Here is a 24640-nt window from a genome sequence, read left to right on the forward strand (position 1 = left end):
GAGATGGCACCTGAGGCACGGAAGGGTACGGTTCTCTGAGCAGCATGCCTGAGCAACTGGTGCTGGGGCATGCCCTCCTCCTGCCATGGATGAAATAGTCCTTGGCCAGGGATACATGTGCGGTGCATTTGTGATCAGAAAAAAATGGCTTTTAATATACATATTATCCAATACAGAAGAAGGTATTTATAAATAGTTCATTAATGTTTGGGGAAAATAGCATGAAGTTTTTAGCCACCAGATAAATAGAACACTTACCATTATTGTCAATTTACAGTGTTTTCACACACGTCATTTACCCTGTCTTATATAGGTGTTGACATTGCTTAATAAAGGTGAATATGTCAAAATATATAAAGTAGTGGTTCTCAAACTTGTCCTCTGGAACTGTAGATTCCTCAGGAGTGCTCAAAGGTGGGTGTGGATTGGGAGAAGAGACGAGAGAAAAGTAAAGCAAATCGTCTTTTACCTTGTTGCTCCTTCAACTCATCTGTTGAATTTTTATCTGTTTTCTATGTTGAGCTTCTGATGTGATATCATTATGAAAAAGGGTGTATCTGTTTTCAAAAGTAAGAGCGCCACTATTATGTGAGCTTTCAAAGGTTAAATTTTATCCCGAATTATAGGGCTGCCCTGTATTTGGAAAGTAAATCTCCCTGTGAATATCGTACTCGCGTCAGGACATTGGCTGTGTAATTGTTTGTGGGGATCAGATTCTCTCTCCCAGGCCTGGTTATCATTAATAATAGAAATGTACCTTTGGCTTTCCTAAAGCCACCTTGACTTACGATTTATCTCTCTGACAGTTGTGGCTCCCAATCTGGAGATGAGCACATCCACATTTCCCATTTTTGAGCCTCCAGACTTTGCTAAGGATGAATGTAGGGCAGGGTTCTGGGCAGAGGGGAGATGAACCGACAGGAGGGTTGCTAATGGAAGAGAGTGGAGAATCCAGCTTGGAGCAGAGGAGAAAGAATTGCAGGCTTGGGGGTGGCTAGGGGTCCTGAGATAGAGGCATCCAGGATGCTAAGAAGTGAGATTTGGAAACAAAGGCAATTGTGTTTAAACCATACATATATTTTAAGAAAAGCCTCATCTATATAATACAATTCCTCACGTTAAAGAATGCCGAGGCAGCACGGTTTTGTACAGCAAGCACAGCAAGAGACCGTGGGTTGCGGTTCTGGTGCTGCCTCTGTTCTTGGCTTTGTGACCTTTGAGTCTGCTTCCTTATATATAAAATGAAAGTGTTAAAGTAAGCACTCAGCAAGCTTCCTTCTCTGCTGAACAACCTGTGCTTTAGGGCAAGTGTTTTCATGAATATCTATGGATGTGCCTCTCCGTGCACATTTCTCATATTTCACATTTCTCATATAAACACAAATTAGATATTTCTTTTTCCATCTATGTGGTACCACCATCTGTTCAGGATGTTTTTCAATTGAAAGTTCCATTTTTTTGAGCTTTAACAAGATTTGGGTGGAATCTTTCATTATGAAATATGAAACATGTATTTGGAACACCTTTCATGTTGAAAAAGCACTGGGTTAATGCATTTTTCCCGTGTTTCATTTTGACACTAAGCTATGTTAGATATAAAATAAAATGGCATGACAATAAAATTAAATGGCTTTAAAATTTGCATTATCAGTCATCTATTATTTAAATACTGTATTTCATTTACAAATTTTAAATTTGCCAGAAATATTTTGGTAAACTAGTATAGCTCACACATGAATACACACACACACATTTTACTTTTCCTTTTGTAAATATAAAAGAAGTTTGAAGGATATATACCAAACTTAACTGTGGCCACCTCTGGGGAATGGACTATTAGAAGGGCCAGTAAACTTGGAATTTTCTATTTTAGGTGCTTTTGTATTGTTTGTTACAGTGAACACATTAGTTTTTATAATTTCATTCATGTGATTTGTTATGGAATGAGCCTTTATGATAAAGTATTTTATTGGATTTATAGATACAATCACCATTTGACATAAGTAATTTAAGACCTAAAGTAAACTAGTATCATTCTGTTAGACCATGGAGAGAAATGAATACCTCTTCTTTGATGGATTTAGGAGTTGATGGTGTTCTTTTGGGTGTGTACTTGCACAAGGTTCATGTGTTAGATAATGTAAGCGAAGACTTTTCTCCAACCCTTACAAGGCTTGAGCCCAGAGATGAAAAATAAATTTCATCATACTTGGTTGTGGCTAGAGTGATGTGTTGAGAAAGATTCTGAGATCATATCTAAGTTCCAATAACTGGCCTGACATGGATAGTAGAGGATGAAGAAAATGGCTAATCATTTGCCATTTTTGGCCGTCCCTGAAGTCAGGACTTTTAGGTGATAAGTTTCTTTACGAAGGTAAACATTTCTTTCTGTCCAAATCTCTTAAGGACTCTAGTATATAGATTATACTTAATCAGATAATATTTTATGTAGTTAGTGGACAGTTTCATGATAAATCATGTTAAGACTGCAAGGACTGGCATCTTTTGTATTCCTCATAGAAGCTGGCATGATACTGTACTTAAAAGAACTCAAGAATTAATGACTAATGAAATAAATGACTGATTTGTTTGGGCAATGTGAGGTTATCGATAATAAGGATAATCCAATCTGATTGAGCATCGATTAAAATAAATAATTTCATCCTCCTTTATAGAAATATTTACCAGATTGATGTTAAGTTGAAAAAGTGAGTACTGTGACTTATAATTTCTTTCTGTGACCCTCTTCAATCATCTCAATTTTTGACACCAAAAGAGAGTTAAATGGCTTACATGCATGAAGGTGGGTAGCTCAATTTTTACATTTGTGGTTTAAAAGGGCACCAATGTTATACATATACTGGATGTAGAGAGAGGGTTACGCATACTGTTTACATTCATAAGGAGTAGCTGGTGGAGAAGGAAAAATACAGAAATAAGTCCTGTCCCCCCAACCCACCCCCACCTTTTTTTCTTGGAAAAAAAAGAAGAAAGCACTTAATCACAGAGTAATGTGAAGCTGCCAGCATACTGTCTCTCCAATTATTTCAGACTGAGTTTAGAAACAAAATCCCGTATTTGGATGACATCCTGCTTACAACCATATGAACAAGATACTTACTCATCCATCCATTCATTTAACAATATCTATTGAGCACCTACTACCTGGCCAAGCACTGTTCTAGACTCTGGGAATAGAGTCGTGGGCACAAGACTGCGTCCCTGTTCCATGTTATTCATTACAGATGAGAAAATTAAAACTCTCCAAAGTGTCTGGCCCAACGTGGTAGAATTGGGACTCGATCCTCAGTTAAGTGTTCTAACCTCTACACCACACCATCTCACATAATTTTGGAGGACCCTGGTTGATGATCAGCAGGACGGTTCTGTCTGCCTTTTCTTCACTCTCCCCTTGTTTGTGGTCCACTCTTTTCCATCCTATGCAGAATTGTATGGTTGCAGAGGGATACGCTGTCTGTGAGAGTGTCCTAGGGCAAATCATATTCAGTTTCTGAATAGTAACCTAAGATCATGCTATTAAAAATGATATGTGAGTAAAATAAATCGGAACAGTATTTTTCCAAAATCTTGAGTTTTAATTTGGTAGAAAGGAGCCAGCATTTTTTAAAAAAAAGAATTAAAAAAATCTTAGAGTGCCTCAAAGCTAGTAAGGTAAATATTATGTAACACTTTTATTCCATGATTCTATGTTTATATTAGGTTGCAACATGAAATTTTTTCTTTACTGTTGGTCGTGGTCAAAAACATTTGAAACACATTGGTTTAAAGGGCATCAGGTAAGATAGTGTTTGTGACAAAAATAGAGGCGTATGATTATGCTTAGCTATCGTTTGAGTGTGTGTGTTGTTTACCTAAAGCATTCGTAGCAATAAAGTAGAATTTGTGTCATGAATACTGGTAGAAGTTATCTGGCGTCTGAATATACGCCTGAACAGATTTTCTTTTCTTTAAACACACACACATTGCAGTTACTGGTCTCCCTGTGTCCTATACTTTTATTGTGGTTTCCTGTATTGAGTGGTTTCGTTATTTTTTGAAACATATTTATTTTGTAATTTAATTGCGTGGCATATAGAGAAACTTGGGGAAATAAAGTAACTAATTGAGGCAATGTCCTATACATTATCTGATTATGATAAAGTCTACAGCTGATTATAATAGAGTTATTAAATATTACATACTAACTTATTTTAAAACTGATTTAATATTTTATTTTTCTCAATTTCTAAATGTTAGTGGATTTTGCCTGAAGATATTTATATTAAAAAAAAGAGTCATAGATACAGTTCCCTAAATTGGGGTTTTTCATAAATTATAGGAAAAATCACTAATTTGGAATTTGTGATAATTTGGGCAGGGATTGGACTGATACTTCAGAGAGATAAGAGCTTGATGCTTAAAAGAAAACTGTGTAAATAGATTTTTAGAGTTTTAAATATGTGCCTAAATACATCTTTGGAAGCACATAAGGAAAAAAATCTACTTTTCTATGTTGTAATTTATTTCAGAGATATGTGTAGAGTGTCAATTATTGAGATGACCAGGACAGAGATGTATTTAAATATTATGTGCTTATTCTTTGTAAGGCATGAACTTATTCCCTAGAGTAAGCCTATAATCTAATTATGGAGACAGAAACATAGAAGAAATGCTAACCTTAAAAGGGTGTAGAGATGTTTTTCTCTCCTCAGGCAGAGGACAGGAGAACAACATACAAAAGAAAATTTCCTTGAGAAGGGTCTGGGCAGGAAAGCTGACTGAGCTCTGGTTGCTGGTATCAAATACCTTCCAGTGGGATTGCATTATGGGCACGTTTACTGTACTTGAGTTCAACTAGTCAAGGTCAAGAGAAAGAAAGAGAAGAACTAACTAATAATTAGTGCAGGAGGTTGTACCTAGCATTTCACACAATGGGTTTATATTCTGGAATAGTATATCATGGGGATGTGAATCTCTTCGTCCTTTAGATGGTCTTAATTCTGTTCAGCTCTTGCCAGATACATAAATATTTTTAGTTCATCACAACTGTACCCCACTTACTCTCAGCAAACAACCTGACATCCTACCTCATTTAAAAAAAAAAGAGACTATAAATTGTGAACTGCTTCCTTCCCATTCATCCTTCCCCACCCCTGCTGTTTATTGTTCTCTTCTCCAGCCTCAGATGTATCTCTCTTAGTTAAGACCCGTCTTCTCTCCTCCAGGACTTTGCTCCCTCAGTTATACCCTCTCCTTCATAATCAAAGGCTGAACATACAGAGGTTAAAAATCCTGGCTCTGGAGCCAAAGTATGCCAGGTTGGAATACGGTTTTGTACTTTCTAAATGTGTGACCATGGGCATATTTCTTAACCTCTTTGTGCGTCAATTTTTGCATTTGAAAAATGGGACTAGAAATAGTGCTTACCTTATAGTGCTGTGAACACACCATGAGCTAAGGCAGGCTAAGGGGCTTGGAACAGTCTCTAGCGCAAGCTCTCAGTGAATTGTTTCCACCATTCCTCTTCCTCCTACCACCGTTATATAAAAACGGTGGTAATCTCTAAATCTCTATGGTTTTCACCCCTTAGCCCATGTTTGCTGAACCATTTCCTATTCTGGAAAAGAATAAAGCCAAACATTCTCTTGACCCCGGTCCCTTTTTAACTACTATATTCTCTTTCCTCTTCCTTCCCAAGCGTTTTACAGACTATTCAAGGTTAGCTGTCTCTACTTCTCCCTCTTTTATTAGATTTTATTTTCTTTGTAGAGATTGTTTTTTAAAATGGGATATTGACTAGATACAAACATTATAAACTATTTTCTGTTTTGACTACTCTGAAACCCTATGTATTTAGTATTTTTAACTTGAGTTCCCTGGGTCCCTCCCTAAATCCTTCCTTCCCCATTTCTCTCTGAGTGTTTTACTTTCTTCATAGATTTACTTAATATTTGTGCATATTTATGAATACTTTTGTATATTGTCGAACTTTATAAGTGGAATTATACAATATAAATTATCCTGAGGCTTCTTTTTTGAACAAAACTAATTTCATCTATTTTTATTGGCATAAAGAATGTCATATGCCAAAATTTATTCATTTTCCTGTTGATGCACATTTGGACCTTTTGCTCTTCTAAATGGGTTTGCTATGAACATTCTTGTATGTGTATCCTGGCATTACATATACACAAGTTTTTCTAGGATTCATACCTAGGAATGGAATTTCTGGGACATTTAGTATATACCTCTTTGTATCATTGAATATTACAAATTGTTGGTAAAGTGGTTATGCTATTTGATAAACCCATCAGAAGGATAAACGTTCTTGTTAGACTTTTAAATTTGGGGATGTGAAATGGTATCTGACATTTGATTTGATTTGATTTCTATTTATTTATTGGTGCTGCACAGCTTGTGGGACCTTAATTCCCTGACCAGGAATTGAACCTGGGCCACCGCAGTGAAAGCACTGAGTCCTAATCACTGGACCACCGGGGAATTCCCAGCATCTGATATTTTAAATTACGTTATCAGATTACTGATGAAGTCAACCATCTTTTCATTTGTTTCTTGACCATTCTGGTTTATTTCTCAGTGAAATGCCCATTTAATGTTTTGCCCAGTTTTCTTTTGGATTGTTTATCTCATTTATTTATAGTAGTCCTTTATAATTCTGAGATAATAAGCCTATCTCCAAATTTGTGGTTTGTCTTTTCACTTTCTTTATGTCCTTTCCTCCTCCTCTAGCTACTTTTGAAAAATTTTTGTCACTGATTTCCAGCAATTTGATTATGATGTGTCTTAATGTGGTCTTCTTTTTCTTTTTTTTAAAAAAACAACTTAGATATAATTTATATGCCGTACAATTCACTCATTTAAGGTGTACATTTTTCGACTTTCAGTATTTTCGTAGGGTTGTACATCTATCACCATAATCAATTCTAAAACATTCCAATACCTAAAAAAGAAACCTCATACCCCTTAGTCATCACCTTCAATCCTTCCATCCTCCGGCCCTAGGCAATTACTAATCTGCTTTCTGTCTCTCCATACTTGCCTATTCTAGGAATTTCATATAAATGGAGCCATCCAAGATGTAGGTTTTGTGACTGATTTTTTTTCACACAGCATAATGTTTTCAAAGGTCATCCATGCTGTAGCATGTATCAGTACTTCATTTTTTTTATTGCCAAATAAAATTTTTTTGTATGGGTATATTATATTTTATTTATCCACTTGTTGAAAAGACTCATTTTTTCCCCATTGAATTGACTTGGCACTCTTGTAAAAAATCAACTGGCCATAGACATATGGGTTTATTTTTGGACCTTCAGGTCTGTTCCGTTGATCTGTATCTAGTCTTCTGCAAGTACCACATTTTCTTGATTACTGTAGCTTTATAGTAAGTTTTGAAATTGGGAAGGGTGAGCCCTCCAACTTTGATCTTGTTTTGCAAGATTGTTTTGATAATTCTGGTTCCCTGGAATTTCCATATGAATTTTAGGAACTGCTTCTCAGTTTCTACATAGAAGTTAGCTGGGATTTTGATAGATTGTGTTGTACTTATAGATCAATTTCAGGTGTTGCTTTCTTTATTTCTAGTAACGTATTCCTCATTTCCTTCCGAGTCCTCACTGGTAGCACCATTAATGCCCATGTTCTTACTAACAGTCTAAGGCTATCTAGGCTTTTTCTATCATGTTTCTCAAAATTCTTCCAGCTTCCACCCACTGCCTGATTCCAGGGCTATTCCATATTTTTAGGTATTTGATGTAACAGCGTATCACTTTCCAGGCACAAAAGTCTATATTAGTTTTTTATTGCTGCCATAACAAATTCACATAAACCTAGTGGCTTAAAACATTTATTACCTCACAGTTCTATAGGTCACAAGTCTGGGCTGACCCTTCAATAGCTCTTTAGCATTATCTCTCACCAGTCTTTGTGTATTTTAGGCTTTAGTGATAACAAGCTGCTGGTAGTTCCCTGTAGATATCATGTCATTTACATATCTCTGCACTTCTTATGGTGTTCCCTTTACCTAATGTGTTAGTGTGGGCTGTTGTAACAGATTACCATAGACTGGGTGGCTTAAACAGTAAACATTTGTTTTTCACAGTTCTGGAGGCTGGAGGTCCAAGGTCAAAGTACCAGCATGGTTGTGTTTTTGATGAGGACCCTCTTGTTGGTTATGTCCTCACATAGCCTCTCCTTAGTGTTTGTACCCAGAGTGAGTTGTGGTCTCATTATCCCCTTATAATTTTTTGATAATCCCATCATAAGTACTCTACCCTCATGACCCCATTGAAACCTAATTATCTCCCCAAACCCCACCTCCAAATATCACATTTGGGGGTTAGGCCTTCAACATACGAATTTTGGGAGGACACAGACATTCAGTCCATAGCATTCTGCCCCTACCCACCTCAAATTCGTATCCTTCTCACATGCAAAGTACATTTATTCAATCCCAACAGCTTCAAAAGTCTTAACCTATTTTAGCATCAACTCTAAAGTCCAGAATCTCATCTAAATATCATCGAGATCAGCTATGGGTGAGACCTGAAGTATGATTCAGCCTGAGGCAAAATTCTTTTCCAGCTATGAGCCGATGAAACCAACTAGTTATGTGCCCCCAAACTACCATGGTGGGACAGATATAAGATATACTTTCCTATCCCAAAAGGGAGAAGTAAGAAAGAGGGAAGGAATGGTGGGTCTCAAGTAAGTCCATAACCTAGTGAAGCATACTCCATTAGACCTTAAGGTTTGAGAATAATCTTCTTTGGCTGGATCTTGTTATCTTCTGGACCTCCTGGCACAATAGTCCTGACTCTGCAGCTGTGCCAGGCTGGGGTCGTGTCCCTACCACTCTGGGTGGGCCTCACCCACACAGCTCTGTTAGGCAGTGGTCCCAGCCTTTGAACCCTAGGTTGGGGCAGCCTTGCCCTCTCTGGGCCCATGTACTCTGGGTCTGTGGTGGGAATGGCAGCCTGATAATCCCTGAATCTTCTTGAAGTGTCATTCTTTCTCTTGTCTCGAAGAATAGTGTATGATCACAACCGAATAACTCTATGGTCAGGTCCCGTAGGATCTGAGAAGTCTGACAGCCTGCCTTCATCTTGTCCCATCTCTTCCCCCTTCAGTTCAAACTGGCAGTGTTCCTGCTGGGGTGGCTGATTAGGTCAGGTCCATGGTTTACACCCATACTAATCTCCTTATCAAACAGTCAGCCAGCCACAGTGTTCTCTCTAAACATATTTCTCATTTTTTTGCAATATGGATAAGCTGAGACTCTTCCCAATCTTTAAGTTCTTGGTTCCTTTTTGCTTAACAATTTTTTCTTCAATTCCTTTTTCTCTTTTCACGTTTTACTATAAGCCATCAGGAGTAACCAATCAGCTCCTTCAAAGCTTTGCTTAGAAATCTTTTCAGCTAAATATCCAATTTCATCACTTGCAAATTCTACCTTCTGCAAAACACAGAAACATGAACACAATTCAGCCAAGTTCTTTGTCACTTTATAACAAGGATTGCCTTTCTCCATGGCCCAATAGTGAGTTCTTCATCTGCATCTGAGATCTCATCAGAAAGGCTTTTACCATCTATATTTCTACCAGCATCCATACACGATTACTTATGTTTTCTAAGAAGATAGATGCTTTCTCTACAGCTCTTCTCTTTGCTTTCTGAGTTCTCACCAGAATCTTCTTTAAAAGTCTCTTCACAGCAAGCAATGTTGGCTTTTTCTAGCATGCACCTCAGGACTTTTCCAGCCTCTGTCCATTACCCAGTTCCAAAGCCCCTTCCATATTTTTAGGTATTTGTTATAACAGCACCCCACTTCTCGGTACCAGTTTCCATCTTAGCTGGTTTGGGCTGCTTTTACAGATTACTATAGACTGGGTGGCCTAAACAACAGTTGTTTCTCACAGTTCTGGAGACTGGAAGTCTAAGATCAGGGTGCCAGGATGGTTGGCTTATTGGTGAGGGCCCTCTTCCTGGTTTTATCCTCACATAGCCTTTCCTTAGTGTGTGCATGCAGAGAGAGCGAGCTCTGGTCTCACCATCCTCTTATAAGAGCCCATCATTGGGAGGTCTACCTTCATGACCTCATCTAAACCTCATTCTGTCCCCAAAGCCCCACCTCCAAATACCATCATATTGGGGGTTAGGACTTCAACGTGTGAATTTGGGGTGGGGACACAAACATTCAGTCCATAGCACCTATCATGCTCATCCCACTGTATTAGCTGATGTCTTTATTTTCTACGTTAATCTATAGAGTAATCTCTTCTAGAAAATTGGATTCTGCTGCTGAGTGGAGCTAAGTGACTCAACCCTGTGTTCCCGTAATAGCATGAGGTTCTTCAGCTTCACTTACTATGTTGTATCAGAATTGTCTTTCACATGTTGGTCATTCATGGATGTGTGGAAATTTATATCTTGTATTATCGGACTTTTGCTATTGTAAACATTGCTTTATTGCCTAACCTTGTTCATACGTCATATAGCACATTAGTCCAGCTGCAGGACATATTCTTAAAACTGGAATTGTGAGATCAAAGGGTACACACATTTATACTTTTGATAGATATTGTCCAATTGCTGGGATATACCAATTTATACTCTCACCAGCAATACACGAGGAATGACAGTGCCTTTCTCCAAACCCTTGATAACACCGTATGTGTAAAAATCTTGGAATCTTTACCAATCTGATAAGTGAAAAATCTCAGCATAGTTTTAATTTACATTTCTCTTGTGATGAGCATCTTTTAATAGATTTAAGAGCTACTCTGTATTCTTCACTAAATGAACTGTGTCTGTTCATATGTTTTGCTCATTTTTCTATTGAGTTGTTGGTCTTTTCCTTACTGATCTGTAGAAGCTCTCTCTGTATTAAGGAAATCAGCCCTTTGTCATGAGTCACAGAACCCTCCCTCCCCCCCACCCCGCTCCAGCTTGTTGTCTTTTAACTCTGCTTATAGTGTGTTTTGTCATGCAGAAAATTTGATTTTGTTACATGGTTGAATTTATCAATTTCTTTTTCACGGCTTTAGGAGTTTGTGTCACACTTAGGAAGGCCTTCCTTACCACAGGAAGTAATTTCAAGTATGTTGAAAGCTTACATTTATTGCATTCTTTGTAATTTAAAAAGTTGATAACAATATAGATGTTCAATAACTGGAGAATGATTGCTTTAATTGTGATATCGCTATATAATGGATTATTATGCAACCTGTATAAATAAGGTTTAGAGGAAGTTGCTCACATGTTTACAAATGAATGTCATGGGAAGATGTTTGTGTTCAGGTTGAGACCAGAATCAAGACCGTTTCTATTCCAGATCATCTCCATGACATAAAAAAATGGAAAGGAATAAGTGGAAGGCAAATTAATAATTGTAATTGGGTGGTGAGATTATTTTAATATTATTATTTAAAATGTCTTCTGGTTCTTTGTCAGCTTCTCAAAGAGCGTGTCTTTTTATAGTAAGGAAAAATACCACATGGATGGCCCTGCTGTTTTGTGTGCATCGTATACTGTGTGCTTTGTAGGATCCACTTGCTTCAGCTACTTGACATTCTCCACACCCTCAGCAGCCCAGCAATGGGACAAAGAAAACCGATAATTGTTTGTCCAGAATAGAGCTAGTTTATCCAGATTTTCTTCTTTTCTTTTTCTATTGTCAGATATCAGGATCTCAGGGAACATTCTCCTTTATGTATTTCACTGTAGAATAAGTGCAGCTCAAATTACAATGGTACCCTAAAGTCAGTGTGTAATAGTGATTTTTAAAAAAAATTCTCTTTGAAATTCTTAATAGTAGTCTGTCTTTTAGAATTAAGCCTTTTTTTCCCTTTTCTGCTCTCTACACCCTCATAACACTTGGTAGAGTATTTCTTCTGGGCTCTGTTGAGTTATAATTTCCAAACAACGAAATGCAGCCAATCTTAATGCTTGAATTTTGACAAATGTGTTTATCCTTAGAGCTGCCACCACAATTAAGATAGAACATTTGCATCAGGAGACTACAGAGGCCTGTCTTTAAAACATATATAATTTAAAAGATATAATTATTTTATACTAATATACTCTGGAACACCTACAAGGGTGACAGTTAGTTTTAGGGAGAGTTTTCAAAAGAGGTATAAATGTTTGAAAAGTTAATGGCTTATACAGTAACTGTATATAGTTAAATAATTAACTTCACAAAGGAACTCTGCTTTGGTTATAGCATAAAATTGTAATAAGTAAACACGATAAAGAGCCATATGAGCCATTAGTTGAATTCTTTGAGGTGCTGAGACTTCAAAGGGACAGTCATGCATTTTGGGTGTTTTGATTTCTTTACATTTCCTAGTCATCTTTTTTTCTTAATCCTTCAAGGCATTTGTTTATGCTCATATCAAAATGAATGATACTTTGAGGCAACTGGGGAGCATTAGCAAAATCCCTTCTTTAGGATCTTATATGTGAGTCTGTAAACATATTAGCAAGACTGGAGAAATTGAGATAATTAGGATAGATATATAATAGCAAATTTGGCAAACATGATTAAGATTTCCCCACAGAGCAGAGTGTTTCCCGGTAAAGAGATTATTTTAAATATCAAACCTCATTTCAAAAGAGAAACACTTAAAGAAGCTTTCATCTGTTGGAGCAAGAGCCTGTTTGTGTAAATCAAACCATTGCACAATCTCAGAATCTGAATGTGGAAATTTCATAGATTCTTTTCAGTGTGGTACAGTTAATGCTGGAGGTGGGTGGGAATGGGGATCAGTGCTGTTATTTTGGCTGTTTTGGTTTTATTCCCTCACATTTGAGGGCTTGGGCACCCTCCTGTTCATTCTGCCCATCAGCTACTTCTCCCCTACTCTTCTTTTGTCCTGTTTTCTCTTCCTCCTTAGCCTCTTTTCTTGGAATTGTAAAAGAAACAAAAAGAAGGCTCTCACTTGCAATTTCACTTTTTATTCTGACTACTATAGATTTAACTTCTTAAAAACTGTGTACTTCAGATAAAACAATGTTAATACTAAGTTTTATTAATATGCTTTGGATTTAAGAACCCTCAGGTGAATTGATCCAACCTGGAAATCTAAATTGAAAGTTACTTTTTCGGTCTTTAGATACTTTTTTTTCCATCTGTTTACCAGTAGTTACAATGGTTTGCAGGGCATCCAAAGGATTAAATACTAATGTATCTTAAGCACCGTTGTGTGCTTATGGAATTGATCTAGAGATTAGAAATGAATGTATATCCCAACTCAAAATAACAGCTAAATAGATTTAGTAAACAATTCAGAGGCTTGGATAATGTTATTGGAAAATCATGGCTATAAGGATTTCTATAAAAATATACTATCAGAAATTTGTTGGACCATTTACCGAGAAAATTTGTACAGCAAATGAGTGCCAGGTCTCTAAATTTCATAGCCTGGCTGACTATCTTAGCTAGTTAGCTGCCTTAAATTCCTTTGGGGGTATAGTAGTGTATTTGTCTGCTAGGGCTGCCCTAAGAAAATACCACAGACTGGGTGGCTTAAGCAACAGAGATTTATTTTCTCATAATTCTGGAGGCTAGAAGTCCAAGATCAAGGTGCCATCAGGGTTAACGTCTGCTGAGACCCCTTTTCTTGGTTCATAGACGGTTGACTTCTCTCTCTGTCTTCACATGGCCTCTTCTCTGTGGGTGTGGAGAGAGAGATCGCCAGTGTCTCTTCCTCTTCCTATAAGGATACCAGATCTATCAGATTTGAGTCCCACCATAGGACCTCATTTAACCATAATTACCTCTCTAAAGGCCCTATTTCCAAATATAGTCATATTTAGGGTTAAGGCTTCAACATATGAATTTGGATGGGGGGCATAATTCAGTCTTTAACAGGTAGAATAAATTATAAGTAAATAATTATAAGTATGCAGTGATACTACTTGGGCTAAGATTATGTGAACTAGTTAGCGTTGTACCATTTTTTTTGTATGAATCATAGAAAATAGTTCATTATGTTATAGTTAAATTTTTTTTTTCCTTCAAGTTTTACTTGGTTCTCCTCTCCTGCTAAACTTAAGCTCCTTGAGGCCAGGGACATACCTTACTGCAGTAGCTTTCAAGTTCTTTTGCCTTTAATCTAAATTAAATGCATTTTACATCATAATACAAGACAAACACACACATACTCAAAATAATTTCTCAAAGCAAAACCTTATTATGGAAATTGTGATTTTTTTTTTATCTTTTCATTTCAATAGGGAAAAAATGCTGGTTGTGACCCACTAGATTGATTTCATGACCCACTAGTGATTTGTGACCCACTGTTTCGAAAATGGTGGCTTATTAGGTTTTGGTTAATAATACTTTACAGAGCTCCTGGCACATAGTAGGCCTTCTGTAAATGTTTATCAGTATATGAATGATTGAGTTGAATGAGTAATAAGGAGCTAGAGTAAACTAGAGAAATTCTTTAGAGGCAGATTTTGTCCATTACTTGTTGTCCTTTATTACTTAGTATTCCTGTTGGCTTCTATTCGTGGCAGTATTCCCAGACTGACTGAATTCAAATCTCTTTAGGGGGCAAGTGGTGTTTTCTTTTTTTAATACTTTTTATTTTAGAGTAGTTTTAGATTTACAAAAAAAGTTGCAAAGGTAGTCAAGAGAGCTCCCAGATACCCAGCACCCAGTTTTCCCCCATTATTAACGTCTTTCATTTCTATGGTATATTTGTCATGATTTGTGAAGTGAGCCAATAATGAGATGTTATTATTAACTAAACTCCATACTTTATTCAGATTTCATTAGTTTTTCCCTAATGTCCTGTTTCTGTCCCAGGATCGCATCCAGGATAGCACATACATTCAGTCCTCTTATCTCCCTAGGGACCTCTTGGTGGGGACAGTACCTCACATTTTCCTCTTTTGATGACTTTTCAGAAGTACTGGTCCGGAATTTTGTGCAAAGTCCCTCAATTTGGGTTTGCCTGGGTTTGTTTTCTTCACAGTTAACTGGGGTTTTGGGGAAGGAGACCGTAAAGGTGAGGGAAGAGCATACGTGTTGTGAATATGACTTACTACTGTCGATGTTGACCTTGATCACCTGGTTGGGATGGTGTTTTTGTCAGGTTTCTCCACTGCAGTGTTCCCTTCTTCCCCTTTCCGTACTGTATGTTTTGGAAGGGAGTCGCTGTGTGCAGCTCACCCAGGCAGTGGGTGTTACACTTCCTCCTCGAGGGCAGAATGGCTACACAAATTATTAGGAATTCTCCTACACAGGGTTTGTCTATTCTCCCTCCCTTATTTATTTATTTATTTATATCAATATGGGCTCATACTGATATAAATGGATGTTTTTTTTTATACTTTGGCTTGTAATTCAACTCTGCATGAATTATTTTGTTGCTCAAATAGTTCCAGTTTTGGTCATTGGGAACTCTTTCAGGTTGGTTCCTGTGTCCCTTTGAGATACTGCCATCATCATTTTGTTTTTGAGCACTTCCCTGCTTACTGGCTTTACAAGATGCTCTAGGTTTATCTTGTGTACTCCGTGTCCCAGCCGTAGAATCAGCAGTTTCTCCAAGGGGGCCAATTTCTTTTATCGGAGGATGTTATTAGAAAGAAAGATCTGAGCACTGGGTGTGCTCTTTGCTATGGTATGTCATTGCATCTGGGTCTTCTCAGACAGAGATAGGAAATATGAACCTGTGTATTACACATATCTCTAACTATTTCTATATCCATCTGTATCTTCATTAGCTAAACATGAGCTCATAATGATATCTCTGACTCTAATCCAGTGTGACATGGCTTATTCTAGCCTTCCCCTCTTTATCATCTGTAACCTTCCTCTCCAACAGTGAGAGAAACTTGGCTCTCAGCATCCACCATCTATTTACTAATTTTTCATTCCAGTATGTGGTTTCAGAACTGTTAATTTGTACCCCCATGGGAAACAACTTTACCAGCTAGAGTGCAGCCCTTATGTACAGTTCCTCTTGTCTTTAGTCCTTTCCAAAGTTACGTAGGTTGTCACCCTTTTTCTTCAACCCACTTCAGTGAATTTATGCCATACATTAGCAGTGGATTCTTTTATCACAATCTGCATTTCATCTGGGATCCCTTGACCTCCTGGTTGATTTTTTTTAAGTTTGCATACATTAAGGTTTACTTTTTATGCTGTATAATTCTATGGGTTTTGTGAAATGCATAGTGTTATGTATCCATTACTACATTACCATACAGAATAGCTTCACTGTCCTAAAACATCTCCTGTGCTTCACCTAGTCAGTGCTCTTTCCTACCCAAACTCCTGGTGAGTTCAATCTGGTTTTCATCTTTACAGTGTTCCCTTTTCTAAAATGTTATGTGAATGGAAACGTACAGTACGTAGTCTTTTGAAACTGGATCCTTTTACTTAGCAATATGATTTAAGATTCTTCCATGTCATTGCATGAATTAGTAGCTCATTCCTTTTGATTGCTGAATAATATTCTGTAGTGTGGATGTATCATAGTTTGTTTATCCATTCATCTGCTGAAGGATATCTTGCTTGCTACCAGTTTTTGGTGATTATGAATGAAGTTGCTGTAAACTTTCATGTACATGTTTTTTGGGCAGATATAAGTTTTCCAATCAGTTGAGTAAATACCAAGGAGGGCGGTGGCTGGATGGTATGGTATGTTTATGTTTAGCTTTGTAATAAACTGTCAAACTGTCTTCCAGCGTGGCTCTACCATTTTGCATTCCCACCAGCATGATGGATTGTTGCTCTGCGTACTTGGCAGAATTTGGCGTTGTCAGATTTTTTGATTTTAGCTGTTCTAATAAATGTGTAGTGGTATCTTGTCTTAATTTGCATTTCCCTAATGACAAATGATGTTGAGCATCTTTTCATATGCTTTTATGTCATCTGTATATCTCCTTCAGTGAAGGGTCTATTCAGATCTTTTGCCCATCTTTTTAACTGACTCGTGCTCTTATTGTTTAGTTTTAAGTACTCTTTGTATATGTGCTTATAAGTCCTTTATCAGATATGTGATTTGCAAATATTTTCTCCCAGTCTGTGTCTGGTCATGGGCATGTGGGTTTTAAAAAAGTTTTTTGGGTGATTCTGAACTTCTAGTTCAAAGTCCCAGACCTGATTGAAATAGGAGACTTGGATCACCTCTTCAGCTACCTTCTCCACTCCCTCTCCATTTCTTACTAGTTAGCCTCTCTGGGTCTTTATGGCCTCATCTGTAAAATGAGGAATATTAATTTACCTTCCAGAGAGCGGGTATCTTGCAATTTTCAGTTCTATGATTCCGTGACCACTTGACCTTTTGAAACCCTCCTGGAATGCTACCAGTATACAGTTAAATCGCCTTACCTTTCTAATTGCTTTCACAAAGGAAAAGAACTGCATGATCCTGACATCGAGAGCCTTTTATTTCTTTGTGGAATTTTATTACTCCCACTGCCTAAAACTCAACTGTTACGATGGCATGCCAGAGTGAAATAAATCTGTCAGTATCTTTAAAATGACAGTAGGACAGAAATCTACTGGATCATGTCTCAGAGGTACTGCTCATAGAAATGAACTCCATGTTTACCATGTATTATAAACTTTGTACACTTGTAGGTAGGTGAGAAAACAATTTGGCAGTTTAGAATTTCTATCCTTCCTCTATGTAGTTACTCCATCATTAAAAAGCAGATTCCATTTCTGTAAAACTCGGGGGTTTTTTCCCTGCAAAAATGTCCCCTGAAGGGCAGAACAGGAAAACTACAAGTTATTAGACTCACAAAGAGTAAGGGTAGAGTACCTTGAAGGTTATCTACAGATGGAATAATTTTAGATATTAATTAAACCTTAGAACTGTAACACAAAAAGTACAAAAATAATTGCTAAAATTTCCTAACAAAATTGAACTTGTGGAGGCTCTTACACCATCCCGTGGTGTTATCAAATAAATGCGGGACGTGGAGACCCTTTTCAACTTCAATTTTAGTGCAATGCATTATAAACTCAAACCTCATAGTCAGAAAGTCCTATTACCCATTTAGTTTCTGTTTCTGGCTTCTGCCATTATGCCCATGTTGTCTTATCTTAATGATTTTGTGGGAGTAGCATAGCACAGACTCTGGAATCAGAGAGTTTAGAACTTCATTACTTATTAGCTGAGAGATTTTTGGCAAGTTCCTTAACCTCCCTAAACTTTGTTTCCTCATGTGTACCATGTAGATAATAATAGTACCTACTTGGATTGCTGTGTCAAAGAAACTGATATAACTTAAAGGGTGCTTGGTGCAGTGCCGGGCATAAATTTGTTGCTGCTGCTGCTACTACTACTGGTTTAGATGAGGTCACCTAGGTGTTGTATTTTGAGTGAGAATATCAGAGGACCAAAGACATTTCAGGAGCCTATGAAAGAGACTATTGAAATTCCCTGGCAAAATCGTCCTTGTAGAAACTCTTACCCTTCCCAAGAGGCTCAGAAATAATGGTCAGAGAAGTAAGAGAAAAACCCAGAGAGAAGGGTACCATTGACACTGAGAGAGGGTTATTCCAAGCAGGAAGGAGTGGGGAATAGCACCAGAGGCTGCAGAGAGACCCCAGACAAAAGACTTCCCATTGGCTTACCGAGTACAGAAGGGCATCCATGGAGTAGTGATGGAGACAGGATAGCTGACAGCTGGGGGTTCAAGACTGAGGCATGAAGGATGCTGAAAAAGTAGAAAGCCCAAGTGGAGGTTACTCTCAAGAAGCTTGGAGGGGAAGCAGGATTATAAAATGTAGCTGGAGGTGATCTGGGATTTGGGTTTTAATTTTTTTTTTTTAATTTGGGAGAAACTTTAATATGTTTGTTTATAGAGGAGAAAGAGCCAATGGAGAGTTATGAGGAGATACAGGGGTGCTGACTGATGGAATAAGGCCTTTGAAGAGTTGGGAGGGCATGAGAATTTACAGGACACACGGAGAAGGAACTCTGGACAAAAGAAGGGGCAGGATGGGTGATATAGACAAGCTCATAGGTAGTGGGAAGGTGAGGAAGGTGGTGAGAGTTTGTTCTCAATAATCTCAGCTTTCCAGGAAGTAGGAAGGTGGTGAGGGTGTTGGAGATAGTTTGAAGAGAGGGATGAATGTTTAGAAAAGCTACCCATCAAATGGGATTGAGCTGACCTGGCGATATCACGCAATATCCATCTTCATGAATGTCTTCATTTGTGGGGGTTTTCCCAGTGTTTCTCAACAGAATATGGGAGCATCATAATCAGATGGTTAAATCTGACCTTGTGTTTTTAATAATTTTTTGTGGTTTTGAAGCTTTTCAAGATAAAAAAAATGGAAAGAATGAGCTCCCCTGTACCCTTGGCATGGATTCACCAATTGTTAACATTTTGCCACGTTTGCCTTATAACACTTTCATATATAATAATGTTGTTGTTGAACTGTTTGAGAGTAAGTCAGACTTTATGATTGTTTAATCTTAAATACCCCAGCATTTATCTCCTAGGAACAATGACATTCTTCATAACCACATAACAATGATAATACTCAAGAAATTTAACATGGTCACGATACAATTATTAAATGGAGAGTCCATGTTCAAGTTTCTCCAAATGCCTTTATAGCTTGAAAAAAATCCATGATTTTTAGAATCAAGCATTGCATTTCAGTGTAGTGTTTTTCATCTCATTTAATCTAGAAGAGTTTTTAAGCCTTACTTTGTCTTTCATAACACTGATGTTTTTGAAGCATACAGTCTAGTCATTTTTTGTGAAGATCCATCAATTTCAGTTTGTTTCCTCATTGTAAAACTTGGATTTTGGGTTTTTAGCAGCACTACCACAGACATTATGTTGTATTCTTATCAGTGTATCGCATCGAGGCGCACTCAATTTGTTCCATCATTGGCGATACTAAATTTGATAACTTGGCTGAGGTGGTATCTGGTAGGTTTCTTTACTGTAAAGTTACTGTTTTCACCTTTGAAATTAAGAAGTAATTTGTGGGGAGATAGATGCTTGGGAACTATGTAGACTGTGTAAATATCCTATTCTTCCATTTTTACCCTCTAGGGTAAAGGTGTAGGAGTTTATGTGTTAAAGCAAAAGCTTAAGAGTCACTGGGGACATTTTGGGAGGAGGAGGAAAATATATCTTCTGATAATCACGTGTAATTATTGGTGAAGTTCATGGACTGAGAGTTCAAGCTATCAGCCGGCTAACTCCGAAAAGGAAAGGAAAATTTTAAATAAGATGAACAGTAAAGAATAGGATGAAGCAGTTATGTAATTAGTGCAAGGCAGTTCATTGTTGTTTTAATTTTTAAGTGTTTTTTTAAAAAGTTTTAATGAAAAGTGTATGATAGATTGAAAGCAAAATAATATATGGTGCCCCCGTTCAGTCTTTAGATGTTCAGTCATTCTCCTCTTTTAATCCTCTTCCTTTATGGATCTCGGAGTCGGCATCTTTCTCAGTTCAGTTTATCCAGATAAGAACTCTCTGGTTTCCTCTGGGGGTCGGGGTGGCATGTTTACCTGACTACAGGAGGGACCCGGTCACCCAGTTGTTCTGTATGCAAAGTAAAAACTTGCAACCAGTGCTTTTCTGACAGCCTCATACCTCGACTTCTTACTCTCTGGCACTGCTGAGTGTCCAGCCCCTGGCGAGCGGGGGGAGGCCTCTTCTCCATTCCTAAGTCAGTTACTGCTCTTGCATTTGCTTTTCGTCTTTCAAAATTCATTGAACTCTCTCCAAGACAGCTCATGTCTCTCCTCTGATGTCCTTGTTTTGGCGGAGGTCTGGAAGAGAGATAAGATAAATAGATACAGTCAGCCTCCCATATCCTTTTACTTTAAAATGAGTGGCTAGTACTCCTAAGTTATGAAAAGCCTCTACCACCTTCCCTATTTCTTGTATCATCTTGCTTATTGCAGTTGAATTTTATGATGAAATTTTAATTATAGTAGAGAGAAAACTAGAATAACTATCAATATTTGGCATTTGTGTACTGCTTTTATTTCTTTGCTCCAAAGGCCAGCCTTTGGTCAATCATTGTCAGCTTAGTTTTTTTCATGCCACATGAAACAGGAATGAAAATTGATGCCATTGATTCTATTTTAAATCACTTCTGACTGGTCCTGGTTGCTTATTAATAAAAGGTGAAAGTTTGGGGTTGTTTTTTTCACTTTTATTTTCATTTCAAGGCTAGACACTGAATTTTCCTACTTAAAACTTTAAAATTCATATCCACACTTTGTATAATTTGAATCACATCGGTACATTTTACTATAGAAACAAAACACATAGCTGCTTAAATCAGTGGGCCAGCCTTACTAACTTCTGTGAGAGCCACAGGTGGCTGTGTTCTTCCATCTCATGTACCGTCCCGGTCTTTGATATGTGGCTAAGCAACATGATTATTTTGTTGTGCTTTCCAACATGCATGTAACAGAAAATCTTTGCCACATAGTGTAAAAAATGTTGACATATATCAAACGTCACCTGGTGAGCTTACTGCGTTCACCAAATATCAGTCGGTTGAAGAAAGAAATGGACGTTAGTCAGTGTTGCTTTGGGAAATATAAAAAGATGTTCTCATGGAGGGCTGTTTGAGGAAGTGATGCCTGGCCGAAGAAGTCATTGCAAACAGCGACAAGAGCAGGGAACGGGGAAGAAATCCCGTGAGCCGAGAATTACAGTCTCTCAAAAAGGAGAAGTGACTTGAAGGTGGAGAGGCTAGCCTATGGCCAGTGAGAGGTAGTTTGGCCAGAAGCCATGCGCCTTAGAAGAACTGTACGTTTATATGTATTTGAAAGTGTTATGTTTCGGTTGGAGAAAATTAAATCTAGAGGCACCTATTGAATATTTATTGAGCTGAATTTACTAGAAGATAAAGTTGTTATGGTTTAAGTCTGTTAAACATAATGCACACTGTGTAATGAAAGAACACTGGATTAGGAGTCAGAGGATTTGAGTTTCATCTCTGCCACCTAAATCCTCCAGGTGAGAAAATGAATTGATAAAGTACAAGGCAGTACTAATGAAAAAGTCAACAAAAGCAGAAGGTGTTTCTAATTCAAACTGCTGTGGATGAAGAGAAAAACAGTCTCCCGTGATTTCTTTCTCCCCATTCCATGCAAGGAAGAATAGAAAATTTTAAATAAACTTCATTGACGTTTAATGTCCATAAATAACAAGATGCACCTATTTTAAGTGTATCATTCAGGGAGGTATGACATATATATATATATATATATATATATATATGTATCTCCATGTAATCATCTCACTGATCAAGATATAGAACATTTCTGTTACCCTGCAAGGTTCCCTCATGCTCCCCTCCATCCATCCTGGGAAACCATTGATCTGCTTTTTGTCACTCTGTAGATTAGATTTCCCCCCCCAATTTCATATATGGAATCACATAGTACATATGTCTTCTTTTATGTGTAGCTTTTTTTACTCAGCATGTTTTTTAGATTTATCTATGAGATGATCATCAGTTTGCTCATTTCATTACTGCCCTTGGGGTTGTTTTCAGTTTGGGGCTAATAGGAATATTTGTGTATAAGTCTTTTTTTTTTCATAAATTTATTTTATTTATTTATTTTTGGCTGTGTTGGGTCTTTGTTGCTGTGCGTGGGCTTTCTCTGGTTGCCGCGAGCTGGGGACTTCTCTTTGCAGTGCACGGACTTCTCATTGCGGTGGCTTCTCTTGGTGTGGAGCACGGGCTCTAGGCATGCGGGTTTCAGTAGTTGTGGCACATGGGCTCAGTAGTTGTGGCTCACGGTCTCTAGAGCGTGGGCTCCGTAGTTGTGGTGCAAGGGCTTCGTTGCTCTGCGGCATGTGGGATCTTCCCGGACCAGGGCTCGAACCCGTGTCCCCTGCATTGGCAGGCGGGTTCTCAACCACTGCTCCACCAGGGGAGTCCATGTATAAGTCTTTGTGTAGACGTGTTATTCTCTTGGATGAATACCTAGGAGTAGAATTGCAGGGTCATGCAGTAAGTGTATGTTTAACGTTATATGATGCTTTCAATCAGTCTTCCAGAGTGGTTGTACTGTGTTATGTTCCCACCAACAGTGTCTGAGAGTTCTCATTTTCTCCCTTGTTGGCAACACTTGGAATTGTCAGTCTTTTAAGCTTTAGTCATTCCAGTTGGTAGGGATGGTATTTCACTATAATTTTAATTTCTGTTAGTCATTGAGGAAATGATGTTGAGAGTCATTTATGTGCTTATCGGCCATAGATATGTCTTCTTTGGTGAAGTGTCTTTTCCAGTCTTTACACATTTTCATTGCATTGTTTATCATTGAGTTGTATGAGTTCTTCAAATACTCTAACAAGTTCTATGTTAATACATTTTTTTTAAAGATTTTTTTTTGATGTGGGCCATCTTTAAAGTCTTTATTGAATTTGTTACAGTATGCTTCTGTTTTATGTTTTGGTTTTTTGGCCATGAGGCATGTGGGGTCTTAGCTCCCCGACCAGGGATCAAACCCACACCCCCTGCATTGGAAGGTGAAGTCTCAACCACTGGACCGCCAGGGAAGTCCCACAAGTTCTATGTTAGAGATATCCATTGTGAATATTTTTCTCCCAGTATATGGCTTGACTTTTCAATTCCTTAATGCTTTCTTTTGAAGAACAGAAGGTTTTATTTTTGGTAAAATCCAATTACCAATTTATTCTTTTGTGGTCATTGCTTTTTGCATCCTAACCAAACAATCTTTGCCTGTTCCTATGTTTTCTTCTGGAATGGTGCTGTCAAACAGAAATTATGTGAGCCACACATGTAACTTTTTCTAGTAGCCACATTAGAAAACTAAAAAACAATTGGAGTTAATTTAAATCATATATTCTATTGAAACCAGTACGTCCAAAATACTTTCATTTCAACATGTAATCAGTATAAAAATTATTAATGAAATATTTTACATTCTTTTTTATCCTAAGTCTTTGAAAGCTGGAGTATAGTTTATCCTTACAGCACATTTCAGTTTGGACCAGCCACATTTCAAGTGCTCAATAATATGGCTAGTGGCTACCATATTGGACAGGGCAGTAATAGAAGCTCCTGCTTATTTTTTTTAGGTCTGTGATCTAATTTTTGTGTATGATGTTAAGTGTAAGTTTTTTTTTTCTCCATACAGATAACCAGTTCCCATACCATTTATCCTTTTCCCATGGAATTATGTTGTTTCTTTGTCCAAAATCAATAGATCATATTTGTGGGTCTATTTCTGGACTTAATGTATGTTTCCATTTATCCTTAAGCCAGTATGATCTAGACTTGATTATTGTAGCTTTGTAGTAGGCCTTAAAATCAGTTAGTGTAAGTCTTCCAACTTTGTTTCTCTTTTTCATTTTCACTCCTCTACGTTCTTTTCATCTCCATGTAAAGTTTAAAGTCAGCTTGTCAATTTCCACAACAAAGCTGACTGTGAATTTGCCTATTATAAGAGGGTTGAAAGATGGATCCCCAAGAGATATATCCAAATACTAATCCCTGAAACTGTGAATGTTACCTTATTTGGAAAAAAGGGGTCTTTGCATATGTAATTAAGTTAAAGATCTTGAGATGAAGAGAGATCATCCGGAGTTATTCAGGTGCATCCTAAATCCAATGAAGGGTATCCTTATAAGATAG

At 37.6% G+C, this 24640-nt stretch overlaps 1 protein-coding gene across 5 annotated transcripts in view; it reads left to right on the forward strand.

The window, feature by feature from the left end:
• Positions 1 to 24640, forward strand: part of PLAGL1 (PLAG1 like zinc finger 1) — a 101626-nt gene that overhangs the window by 5646 nt on the left and 71340 nt on the right. The window lies entirely within an intron of this gene.

This window comes from Phocoena sinus, chromosome 12 (genome assembly GCF_008692025.1).
Source record: "Phocoena sinus isolate mPhoSin1 chromosome 12, mPhoSin1.pri, whole genome shotgun sequence".
NCBI lineage: Eukaryota > Metazoa > Chordata > Mammalia > Artiodactyla > Phocoenidae > Phocoena > Phocoena sinus.